Here is a 13,286-nt window from a genome sequence, read left to right on the forward strand (position 1 = left end):
CTATCCCTTCTGGCTGAGGTAGGAAACTTGTCAATTCAATGTTATTTTTTCCAAGTGTTTTACCCCGCTTGTAATTCTTATACCGCCTGTTTTTTGCAGGCCATGCTGCGGGTGGACGGGCTCAAACGTCCTTATTCCCGCAAACGGGAAGAGGTAAAAAGGGCCAAGAAGTCTGCCATAGACGCTGATAATATTGCTTTGCATTCAACTATCGTAAATGAACTTAAAACTAAAGCAATAATTATGACACAGGCGTCCAAAATCCAAAAGCTGGAGCTAGATCTGAAGGCGGCCGACCAGCGGGCTGCTGATGCTAAGACGGCAAAAAAAGGGGCGGAGGAGGCCCAGAAAAAGGCAGACAAGAGCGCCAAGGAGGCTGATGAGGCGCTCAAGAAGGCCTAGGCGGACCTTGGCAAACTTAAGTCCAAGGTTGAGAGGCTAGAGAAGGACGCTGCGCAGGCTCAGAAGAAATTTGCAGCAACCCTGGAGGCGGAGCAAAACCGCCTGGTTGCTGAGAGTGACGCTGATAACGACGCCTGTATGAAGATTGCCTGGGCTGCCTTGTACCCAGACACAGATTACCGCGTCTAGGCACTGGCGCACAGCTACGCCGAGTACGTGGTGTACTTGCGGGAGCAAGGCGAGCCAGAGCCTGCCTCCTTCGAAGCCTGGGTCAACTCCACTGAGCCGTCCGCGCCTGAGCTTCCTGGTCCTGGCGAAGCGCAGGAAGTTCCCTCAGACGATGAGGAGAAGGGAGAGGACCAGGAGGCTCCGTCTGTAGGCCAGAAGTGATCATTCAGCGGCAGTATGCCAATCTTTGCTTTCTTTTTATTTTCCCTTTATTCAGCGGCTGTATGCCAAAACTTGCTTTTTCCGGCCTGCGTGCCGAGTATCTGTGTATTTACCGGCTGAGGAGCCGTGTTAATTAACAATTTCTTTCTCCCGGACGAGGTCCGGTTAACATTTGATCCATTACAACCGTTTGGTTGGATGGACTTTTATGAATTGCGCCGACTAAGTCGGTTTTGATTATTTTGCATTTGAATTTTTAATTTTTGCCTATCTTATGAAAAGCATGCGGCGATTCTTTGCCTAACTAGTCAATAGTCTGGCTGTCCTTGCCCCTGGACGGCTGTGTGATTGGTTTCAGTTGGAGCTGGTTGATTGACTTGAAAACGTCTGATGCTGCAAAGAGCATGATATGTTTGTAAGTCAATCAATCACAGTAGTGATTGCCCCAAACCAAGTGCACAGCCGTACACCCACAGGCGTTTCGGTCACTACCCAGACGACTTATGCCCGTCTTGGTAGAGATTTCATAGCCATTGAACTCTTGCCCCAATTGGGCTGAGGTGCAATTTTTGGAATGGATAACCTAAGTTAGAACTTCAGCCGGTGACCGACTGATGCCTATGGGCATCCGGTATTTAGAGACTTATTTGTTCTTCGTAGGTTATTTCGGTCAGACGGCTATGAGTTGACCAATTCGGTCGTTCAATTTTTGCCTTCTGCATGGATACGTAGAACCGACAGAATCTGTTCTCTGCGACGATTGCACCCGGAGAGGTGTCGCCGGACGCCTTTGTCCATGTTGGGATAGGCGATTTTATAAAAAGAGCAACCATCCGGCCTTTTAAGCCTCTGGTCTTGTTTGAGACCGGTTGTGTAGCCACTAAACGTTTTTGTGCTTAGTTTCTTAATCAGTGTTGAATTTACACTAAGTATCGAACTTAGTTTTTTTAATCAAACGAGACTGTCTGGGTATTACCCAGGCGGATCATGTTAAGTATCAAACTTAGTTTAGAAAAATGGAGAATCCGTCTGAGTATTACCCAGGCGGATCATGTTAAGTATCAAAATTAGTTTTAGAAAAATGGAGAATCCGTCTGAGTATCACCCAGGCGGATCATGTTAAGCAGTTGAATAAACAAAGTATCCAACCTAAGTAAACAAGGGGTCTGAGCATTACCCAGGCGGATAAACAAATGTAACCTTCAATAAGTATCGAACTTAGTCAGGTAGATGGGGAATCCGCCTGGGTATGACCCGGATGGATAATCAAACAATAACTCAATTTTGCAAACAAAGTCTGAATCTTCATTAATTGACTCACTGTTTACAAAAAGTTTACAATCTCAGAAGTAGTACTTTTTTAGATTGTCTACATTCCAAGTTCTTGGCAGACGCCTGCCGTCTGGAGTTTCTAGGCGGTAGGTACCATCCCTTACTTCCTCATAGATCCGGTAGGGGCCTTCCCAATTTGGGGTTAGCTTCCCCAGCTCATTGGCCCTACCGGTTGCCTCCATTTTTCGTAACACTAAGTCGTCAACTTTCAAAGGACGCTTGTGTACTTTTTTGTTGTAGGCTCTAGTCATTCTCAGACGGTAAATCTCATGACGCAAGGCGGCATTGCCCCTGCGTTCTGGGAGTGAATCCAATGCCAGGCGCATTGCTTCCCAGTTTGCCTCTTCATCATACAGCATGATTCTGAGAGTCGGCTCGTAATGTTCGATGGGCAAGACGGCTTCAGCACTGTAAACCATGAGAAATGGGGTTTCACCGGTTGCCCCTTTCGCTGTTGTCCGGATGGCCCATAGGACATGGATTAATTCTTCTGCCCATAAGCCACCGGCCCTTTCTATTTTCTTTTTGATGCCGTCTGAGATGATTTTGTTGAAAGCTTCAACTTGGCCGTTTGCTTGGGGCCGACCAACAGATGCAAAATAACTTGAGATCCCCTGATCTCCCAACCAAGTTTTTAGCTGAGGCGTCTCAAACTGAGGACCATTATCAAACACCATAGACATGGGTACCCCGTACCGGGTGATAACATTCTTCCAGATGAAGGAAATGACGTCTGAGGTCTTGATGTTTTTAACCGCCTCAGCCTCAACCCACTTGGTGAAATAATCCACAACCACTAAGATATAGCGCTTTCCGCCTGGAGCAGGCGTGTAGGGACCCAAAATGTCCATACCCCACTTTGCAAACGGGATTGGACTGTGGATGGCCGTCAGATCAGTAGTCGGTCGATGAATAAGTTTTCCAAACTTTTGGCACTTGTCACATTTTTTCACCAATTCCTTGGCGTCTGCCTCAAGAGTGGGCCAAAAGTAATGTCGTCTGACTCTGACGGCTAGGGACCTGCCGCCTATGTGAGAGGCGCAGAATCCCGAGTGCAAGTCTTCGAGAACTTCTTTCCCCTTTTCTGGGGTGACACACTTCAACAAAGGTTTCAGAAACCCCGCCTTGAAGAGTTCTCCATTTCTCAACTCAAAGCTTGCAGCTCGCTTCTTCAGGACGGCTGCTTCCTGTGGCGAATCAGGAAGTGTGCCGTCTGAGAGATAAGCCCGGATGCCATCCATCCAGGTGGAGCTTCGGTCCAAAACTCCAATGGGATCTTCATTGATGCTTCTCTTTTCCAGAACTTCCCAAAAGCCAGACCGAGGCGTATCATGGCAGGCGGAAGATGCCAGTTTTGACAACGCATCCGCCTGGTTATTTTCAGACCTAGGCACTTGGTTCAGCCGGAATTCCTCAAGTGCCCCGGCCTCCTCTTTGACTGCCTGAAGATATTTGATCATAGCCGGATGGGTAGCCTCATAACTTCCCTCATACTGGCTAACAACCAATTGAGAATCAGAGTAGGCGTCAATTTTCATGGCCCCCGCCGCCTTACACATACGCATGCCGGCTAGCAGGGCTTCATATTCCGCCTCATTGTTAGAGGCCTGAAACCTGAAGCGTAGTGCATACTCAAATCTGTCTCCTTCAGGAGACTCATAAATTACACCTGCACCACAGCCGTTCTTTGTAGAGCTCCCGTCTACATACACTTTCTAAACCTGATCAAAATTATCCGGAGCCACCGGACGAGTCATTTCTACAATGAAGTCGGCAAACGCCTGACCCTTCACTGCCTTTCTTGGTTCGTAAGTGATTTCAAGGCTTTGTATTTCAATAGCCCATTTCAACATTCTCCCGGATGAGTCCAAGGTAGACATTGGCCGCTTGAGTGGCTGGTCCGTGTAGATCACCACCGGATGTGCCAAAAAGTAAGGCTTTAATTTTTTAAATGCCATATACAAAGCAAGACCAAATTTTTCAACCATGGGGTACCGGAGTTCAGCATTTTTAAGAACATGGCTAATGAAGTAAACTGGGAGCTGCACGCCGTCTCGCTCAGCAAGGAGAACGACACTGAGGGCATGGTCTGAGGCGGCTAAGTACATGTACAACGTCTCCCTAGGCAAAGGGCTGACCAACCTAGGTAGAGAGTGTAAATGCTCTTTCAACCTCTGGAACACCGTCTCAGCATCATCCCCCCATTCAAATCTGGTCTTCTTCCTGATTGCTTGGAAGAAGTAGAGGCATTTGTCGCCTGACCGGCTGAGGAATCTTCCCAAGGCGGCCAGACAACCGGTGAGTCTCTGGACTTCCTTGACAGAACGGGGTGACTGCATGTCAATCACCGCCTGTATCTTCTCAGGGTTAGCCTCTATCCCCCTTTGATCAATCAGGAATCCGAGAAACTTCCCAGACTCAACACCAAAGACGCATTTCTTAGGATTTAACATGACCTTATGCCGCCTGAGTGTGGTGAATGTTTCTCGGAGATCAGCAAGGTGATCTGCCTGCTGCTTGGATTTGACTATCATGTCATCAATGTACGCCTCCACATTCCTCCCAATCTGATTAACAAAGACCGTATTAATCATTTGTTGGAAAGTGGCAGGCGCATTTTTCAAGCCAAACGGCATCACAGTATAACAGAATAACCCCTGATCAGTGACAAAGGCCGTCTTCTCTTGATCTTTTTTCCACAGGGGTATCTGATGGAAGCCGGAATAGGCATCCATAAAACTCATCAAGGCGTGGCCGGCTGTAGAGTCGACCAAACTGTCGATCTTTGGAAGCGGATAACTGTCCTTTGGACACGCCTTGTTGAGGTCTGTGTAATCAACACACATGCGCCAGGTCCCATTCGGTTTCTTAACAAGGACCACATTGGCCACCCAGTCGGGAAAATTACAAGGCCGAATGAACCTGGCATCTAGCAGCTTTTTGACTTCGGCAGCTGCCGCCTGACTTCTTTCCTCGCCATGGTTTCTTTTCTTTTGCCGGATGGGCTTCTTTTTGGGATCCATGGCGAGTTTGTGGACAGCGAGATCCGGACTGACGCCTGGCATCTCTTCCACTTCAAAGGCAAAAATGTCTTTGAATTCTTTCAGCAGAAGGTGCAAGCTTGCACCCAAAGTAGCATGCGCAACCGTCCCAACCTTAACAGTACGTTCTGGACGGCTGTCATCCAAAACGAGATCAATGCATTCGCCAGCCGGTTGGGGACGGAGCTCATCTGACCGCTCACCGGTCAGTGATTGCTATTTTTTCTCCTTCTTCACCTCCACCAACAGAGGTGCCTTTCTTTTCTTACCGGCTGCTGGTGGGGCGGGAGCTGGGTCGGCATCCTTGACATTGTCAAGGTCTATTGGTTCCTGACCGCCTGGGGCCACGGTATCTCGAACGGCTGAGAGATAGCACTCTCGGGCCGTCTTCTGATCCCCATTGAAGGAACCAACAGAGCCGTCATCCCTCTCATACTTGATGAGCATGAGGGACAGAATGATTACTGCCTTGGCTACGTTGAGGGTTGGCCTGCCAAGGATGATGTTGTAGGCGGTCAACTCCTCAACGACCAAGAATCTGACGACAATGTGTCGTCCCTGGCCTTTCTCCCCCAGCCGGATGGGTAAGTCAATTCTCCCGGCTGGGTAGACCATCCCACCCCCAAAACCAACCAAGGGGTGGGTGACCGGATGCATGCTGCTGACATTGTATTTCAGCTTTTGCAGGCACCGGAGGCTGATGATGTCTGATGAGCTGCCGGTGTCTATAAGGATCCGTCCAACCAGCTGGTTGGCAACCTTACATTCAATGACCACCGGGTCATCATGCGGGCGGCGGACGCTGCCCCTATCCTTCTCAGTGATCAAGACGTCTGGGAAGGAGGAGCTGGCTTCCGCCTACTCATCATCATCTTTGTCCATCTTTCGAAGATGGCTCTTGGTGCCCCGGATGGTAGGGCCACCACATGAGAACCCGCCTGCTATTGTGTAGACCGGCTCCTTATCGATATCCGAGCTACTAGCAGGCTGGGGGGTAGTCTTGGAGGAATGACCCTTGTTTTTCTTTTTTGCCCCGGCTGGGGACTTAGAAATGTAGGACTTCAACATCCCTTTGTCAGCCAGACGGTCCAACGCCCGTTGAAGACTGAAGCAGTCGTTGGTGTCATGGCCGACCTCCTCATGGAACTGGCAGAATTTATTCTTGTTCCGTGATTGGACGGAACTCTTCATAGGATTCGGCTTCTCAATGGACAACCGATCCTTTACCTCCATGAGGATGGAGTTGCAATCTTTGTTAAAATCTTTCTTTTTCTTCTGGGACGGCTGGTTAGAGTCAGTAACTGCCCAGACTTCTTTTCTTTTCTTGCTCTCTTCTTTCTTTTTTGCCGGCTGAGCAGGCCGGTTGTCTTTCTGCTTGTCAGACTTTTTGGAGTCCGACTGGCTACCAGGCGAGCAGAGGTCGGTAGCTTGGATGTAGCTCTCCGCCTCCCTCAGGGCTGCCTGTAGGGTGAAAGCCCCTTTTCTGACAAGGTCAAACTTAAAAGTAGACCCGTCTCTCAGACCCTTAAAAAAGTCTGTAAAAGATACCTCATTAGACAGCCCCTGAATCTGAATTCTGATCAGGTTGAACCGCCTGACATATGAGCGCAGCCCTTCTCTCTCTCCCTGCTTAACAGTGCTCAGATCAAGGCTTTTTTTCTTAGCTGGGATGTTCATTGAGAAGTTAGAGGCAAACAGGAAGGCAAGCTTGCTGAAGCTGTCTATGGACCCGGCTGGCAGATTACCAAACCATTGTTGGGCAATGCCCTTCAATGTAGCCGGGAAACATCGACACCAAGTGGCATCATCCAACCCCTGCAGATACATGAGGTTGGTGTAAGCCATGAGGTGATCTTCCGGGTTGGAGGTACTGTCATAGGTACCAACCAACACATTCTTAACCTTGGCCGGCTGAGCCGCCTCGATTATCTCCCGAGTGAACGCAGAAGGTTGTTCACCCAGGCGCAGCAAACGAAGCTGCCAGTCCAAAGGCTGGACACTTGGATATGCCGCCTGACCCCCAAAGAAGGCCGGCTGCATGAAGTGAGGAGGATACTGCCCGTAAGCCGGAGAAGGCACATACGGGACAGCTCCAATCATATGAGGGCCAGAATGGACGGTATTACCGCCTGTCTGACTCTCATGCAAGGAGGGTGCACTCCCTGCAGAAACAATGTTAAAGCTATCTGGAAAGTTCGACGTTGAAGCCGACTCAGACAACGATTGATTTCTCTTCCGGTTAATAATTTCCCGGGCATCAGAAGTTGGTTTTTTACTTCTCACCGGCTGTTGGGGCCGGCGAGTGTTATTGGTGTTCCCCCGTGATAGGAGAATTTTTGACCAATCGATGGTCCCGGCTGCCTTCTCCTTTGGGTGAGGAGTGGGCTGCCGATTTCTGACTGACTTCCCCTTCTCTGGAGGAGTCTTCTTCGCCGACTGACCTTTACTTGGGCCAGCCCTACTTTTGGTGATCAGCTCTTTAATTTCACCCTTGAAACTCGTCATGAACCTCATGAGTTCGTCTCGGGTGACAGGGGCTGATCCAGCTGCCGTTTGGGTTGCCCCGTCCGGCTGCCCAGGGGGTCTGCTCGGACCCGCCTGGGAGGCGCCCCGCTCCAGAGTCTCTCTGGGCCGGATGCCCTTGACTCTGAGAGAGTCGTCTTCGGCTGTAGAGGTTTCGACCTGAGGATCCTCATCCTCCTCATGGTCTGTAAAAACTTCCGGGTCTTCACCCAGACGGTTAGGAGGTGGTACAGACTCTTGAACCATCTTCGAGGTATTCTCCCCACAGACGGCGCCAAATGTTTTGGGTGTTTTTGTCCCTCGGGAGAGTTACAACACGAAGACTGATCCGGGATGAGCTGTACCTGCAAAACAAACGGAGACACCTGTTGGGTGGTGCTCCGCCTCCAACGATCAAGTTAGTAACTTGAAAAGGAATAAAGAGTACGGAAATTTAGGTGGGTATCTGCTCGGATTCCAAGCTCAGGTGTTTCTCTGATGTAAGAGAATGCAGGTGTATTAAAAAATGGTAAAACGTGCCCTCAAAATGAGGGACATCTCCCTATTTATAGGGTCATTGGGAATTGTGCCCCTGATTAGGTCATTAAACCCTAATCATTGGTGGGCTGCGCCGTTTTGCGGCATTCTCGAGATTCAGGCCTTTGGCCGCCTTTTCCCTTGATTTCTGGGAGGACACGTGTCGAGCAGGAATTGGTCCCTTTTGGGCCAATCTGGGGCTGACACGTGTCACCCTCTGATTGGACCACGTGGCAGGGTGAAAATACCCTAAACAACTAACACAAAGTGTTGTACCACAAAAACAATGAGAATACCGTCTATATCTAAAGCACACATAGAGGTCCTAATTAGAACGATTAAAATTAGGTCTCATTCCAAATCTCCGTTTGTGATGCGGATTGGACATCGTCGCCCTTGTAAGGAGGTGTTTGCATTGTGTTCTTCATAACCAACCACTCCCGGTACCATGAGTTTGAGTTTCTGTCGTATTGTCTTGAAATGAACATCATATTTGCAATCTCTCTTTCCCATGCTCCCCTAGAGATGCTTTCACTTCCTAGCCTGAGGTGAAGGTCTTCCCTTGGGCAGGTTTGTTGTCAAGCACATCAGTAACCTCATTCACCACCACAAATGCGATGTTGTAAGCTCTTGCTATGTGTTTCATCTTTCTTGCTACGCAAACCAACATCTGCATCCTCTCCATAATCCCTCTAGAGGTGTTGTCATGTTCATGTCTGAACAAAGAGGCTATCAAATCAAGAACAACAACCCTCGTGTGTCGACATCCTTCATGTGAGTTTAAAACCATTTGCTCAACTTAGTTGAAAACCACAAAAGATTGATCTGGGTTGTCAATTTTTTTTAACTGGGACCTAGTCAAGTGGATTTTCTTCAAGTAATGGACCACAAATTTTTGTACCTAGGTCATGTAATCTCTTGGATGCAGACACTGGACATGCTTGAATGAAAATTGATGATCTGTAAATCCCTCCATCACGAGGCTTGAAAATGCAAGTCAAAAGAAGCTGCATACATACTTGGGTTTTGCCTACTCCACTCTTACCGTATATTTTAGTCACTTCACCGTTTTGTATGCCACCATCTAAAATAAAATCTAGTGTTTCATATTTGGTCTTACATTTTTGATTCATTTTGAGAACAATGAGTATTGTGTGAAGCTTTGTATAGTAATGGAATTATGTCCAACATATATATAACAAATTTTATTTAGATAACTTCGATATGACAAGACATGATTCTTTTAGATTGCGTTATCTTGTAGTACTGCAGACACCCAAATGTGTCTCCCCAAAACCAAACCCAGTGATAAATATCTTTCACGTCAATTGATTATCGAACAAAGTGAAAGTGTGAAAAGTCTTGTGATGCGGTCGTTTAAATAAAAATATTTCTTTCTGTTTTTGAAAATATTTTTTTTCTTACTCTATTTATGAAAATAGCCAGTCCAATTTTAGTTTGGTCCATGATATAAGTCCAAAAATAGTGTAGTTGGATGGGGTTGTAAAGACCTCTCCAACGATATATTATAAGCCCAATTCCGATGAATAATGAGGAAGTTATGGTTAAAATACTAAATTGGGCCAACACCGGATTTTACCTACAACTCAATGATCATGTGGAGGGTCAAAAGGTTAATCCTATTCCTAAACTAATTAGGTTTTATTAGAAGCTTCAATAAGTTTCTAGAAGATCTTAATTATCTTTTTTTGAAAAGATAAGATCAAAGAATTCGAAATTGAATAAAACTTCTCTTTTTGAGAGTCCTTGTTCTGCGTGAAATGGAAGATGCTAAGATATTATTTTTTTGCCTTATAATTTTTATCTAAATCTTATATGGTTGTATAGATCTTGATATTATCTTTCCAATGATATATTATAATACTAATTCTGATCTATAACGAAAAAGATATGAAGGGAATACGAAACTCTATCCAAAACTGACACCATCCCACTATTTCGGCAATATATTTTTATCTACAAAAGATTTTAATCTGATTTTAATTGGGTTGGAAATTATACATCAAGATCTTTCCAAAAACATATTATATGACTTATTTAGACTTCTGGATCAAAAGATATGATAAAAACAAGATCCGAAACAATTGTCCCAGTGCCAAACGACAGATTCTATTGCCTGGCGCTGGTGCCTTTTGCCTGGCGCTGGTACCTGTCGCCTGGCGCTGGTCTCTGTCGTCTGGCGACAAGAGGTCTTTTATTCCGAACACTACAAGAAAAATCTCTTTTCGTAGCGATTATTTCGTAGTGATTTTACATTCGCTACAATATGCAAGTATGTTTGTGAAATAATTAAGGATGTCGTATCATTTTTACAATCGCCATGGTTTTCCCATAGAAAATCAATACGGAAAACATAATAATACATATCAACACTATTTTTACACATTTATATAATTTGGAGAAATCGTAACATTTACAATCGCCACTAAATCCTAAAAATCGATACGAAAGGCCTTTTCAACACTAGATATATAAATATTGTTTGACAAAGAATACATAAAATATGTCATAGCTTATTGGTGAAACATTTAATATAAGAGTTTGAGGTTGCATGTTCGAATCTTGTAAAGATCATACGCATGTTTTTTTTTTTTTTTTTTTTTGAAGAAAATGAGTTAAACATTTATAGCGATTGTAATCGCTACAATAATCACCAGAATTGGATGTAGTTTTCGTATCGATTATTGAGGCCAACCCCAGCTATATTGAAAACCACTACTAAAGGCTAAGGCAACGGGGGATATTGTATCGAATGACCATTCGTTGGGAAAGCTTTTTGTTGCAATTACAATCGATACTAAAGGTTAAAATAATCGCTACGAAAAAGTTATTTTCTTGTAGTGGAATGGAACTCGATCTCTTTTTTTTCGATTCCGGGACTATTTTTTCTATAAATAGGGTCCTTGGCCTCCGTTTTCAAAGCACCAAGAATTTTTTAATTCTCTCTCTCTCTCTAAAAGCTAGAAGCTTATTCTTTCTCCCTCGTTCTAAGCCTTCCCCTTTTACAAAATTTCACATTCACAAAACCTAGAAACACCTAGCCAAGTTCGAAGTTGCCTTCGCCCTAGATGTGAAAGGTTGATAATTTTTGAGGGTTTGGTCCCAAATCTCTATTTCAATTATTTAATTTAATTGTTTGATTTATTATTTTCCTTAAAGTTAATAACGCGTCTATTTTGTTATTAGAAAGAGATACGAGGTATCCAAGTAAGTTGTTTTAATTGCTCTTTTGATATAGAAATCATGCTTATATTATTCTAATTTCTAGTATCATGTTAGGATGTCTTTGTGATTCCTAATATCACGTTTAGGGTAATAACTAAGATTTCTAATATCATGTATGTTTCTATGATGCTTCCTATTTTCTTTCTTCTATCATGTTTGTATCATGTTAGGACTAAAGCTTTCATCTTTAATGTTTAGTGACATGCTAGAATTTGTTATTAATCTTGTTAGTATCATGCCTATGCTTTGAGATTGAGAATATTATTAATATTATGATGATGATTGTTATTGTTGCTTGATATATTATTATTGTTATTGCTTGATCACGCCTTTTATGAATGTTTAAAGGGAATTTGTACTTGTAATCACGCTTAATAAGATAATTAATAATCTTGTTTAGGTTAATATGATTATAATTCAAGTGATCGCCAATAATAGATTTGTTTGTGCATTAATATTCAGCCAATATAGATCAAATACTCGTCAAAAAAAAAAAAAAAAAAAGATTACATAGGTTTAGGGTTAACCTAATGATTGTATGTTAGTCAGAAAGCGCACATGAATACGAGAAGAATAAAGTAGAGGCCTATTTTTAGGGCAGGTTCAATCTCTTTTAGGTTGAATTTGTACCTTCATCCCCGAATATCTAGTCATGGTTCAGACCACTATGGAGTTAGCGATCTCATGGATCATGAAGGGGTGTAATATTCACCATGTGAACGGTTTACAAGTTCCTAAAACTTGTTGACGACTCTTTTACTTTAGCTTCCTTCCCTTTGGACGCCACCATGCTTAAGTGTATGATCATAGTGGGGCCCAAGTGTGGGATGCTTGAAATATTTCCTACAAGTACAGTCAGTGGATTGCATTATGTCATATTTTCCCGAATATAAGTTATTTTATTTTTGGTCCTTGTAATTGTGTAGTATGTTTAGTCGAATCGTACTAATATAATACAATTCCTCCAAACAATCGCGTATGTGTATTAACGTTTTGTTGAGATCAATTATTGTTGCCAATTTTATAATTGTGATATTTTGTAATTAAAAGGATGTTAAACAAATTATATATTTTTTTGGTACTTTATAAAAAAACACTTATTGGAAGTATAGGTGCGATTAGTTATGGTTGCGATTAGTTAATTGTTTGTACAATATATAGTTGTGACATAATTAACGTTAAATTATGATTTTCTTACTATACAGAGTATATCATTAAAAATTCTGATATCTAATGTAAGAATAATGTTAAACAAGTTATATTAATTTTGGTCCTTTAAAAAGAACACTTAATTGAAAAACTTAATTGCAATTATAGTTTTTTAGGTACTTTATAAAAATAATTAATTCACACTTAATACTTCTTGGAACTTATTAAAAATATTGAAGCAATAAATTGGAAAACTTTTTCGAAAAAAAAAATGAAAATGTTTAACTTGTACAGAAATAATTAAGAGTGGAGATGTTTTTTTTTTTTTTTTAAATAAAAACAAGTGGCTTAAAAACATTTCAAGAGATATTTGCATTGATTAGCATGAAGAGTTGCTTGGTTTCACGCACAAAACGTCACCCTCTTTCATAACATCACCATTACAGCATAAATATGAGATTTTCTTCATTATTTCACATTTCAAACCCTTTTTTTTACTTTATTTAGCAAACTTTCTCCAAATTCTCTCTTTAATCTTTTCCCAAAAATGGCTAAGAACAACAACAAGACAAAGAATCTTCCTTGCAAAGGTGGGTGGAGCATATAACGACGGAGTTACAATGGATGGACGCCAGCCGTGAAAAGAAGGAAGCGTAACTGAAGGAGGAAATGGAGAAGGAGAAGGAC

The sequence above is a fragment of the Chenopodium album genome, chromosome 4 (genome assembly GCF_948465745.1).
Source record: "Chenopodium album chromosome 4, dcCheAlbu1.1, whole genome shotgun sequence".
In the NCBI taxonomy this organism is placed as follows: Eukaryota; Viridiplantae; Streptophyta; class Magnoliopsida; order Caryophyllales; family Amaranthaceae; genus Chenopodium; species Chenopodium album.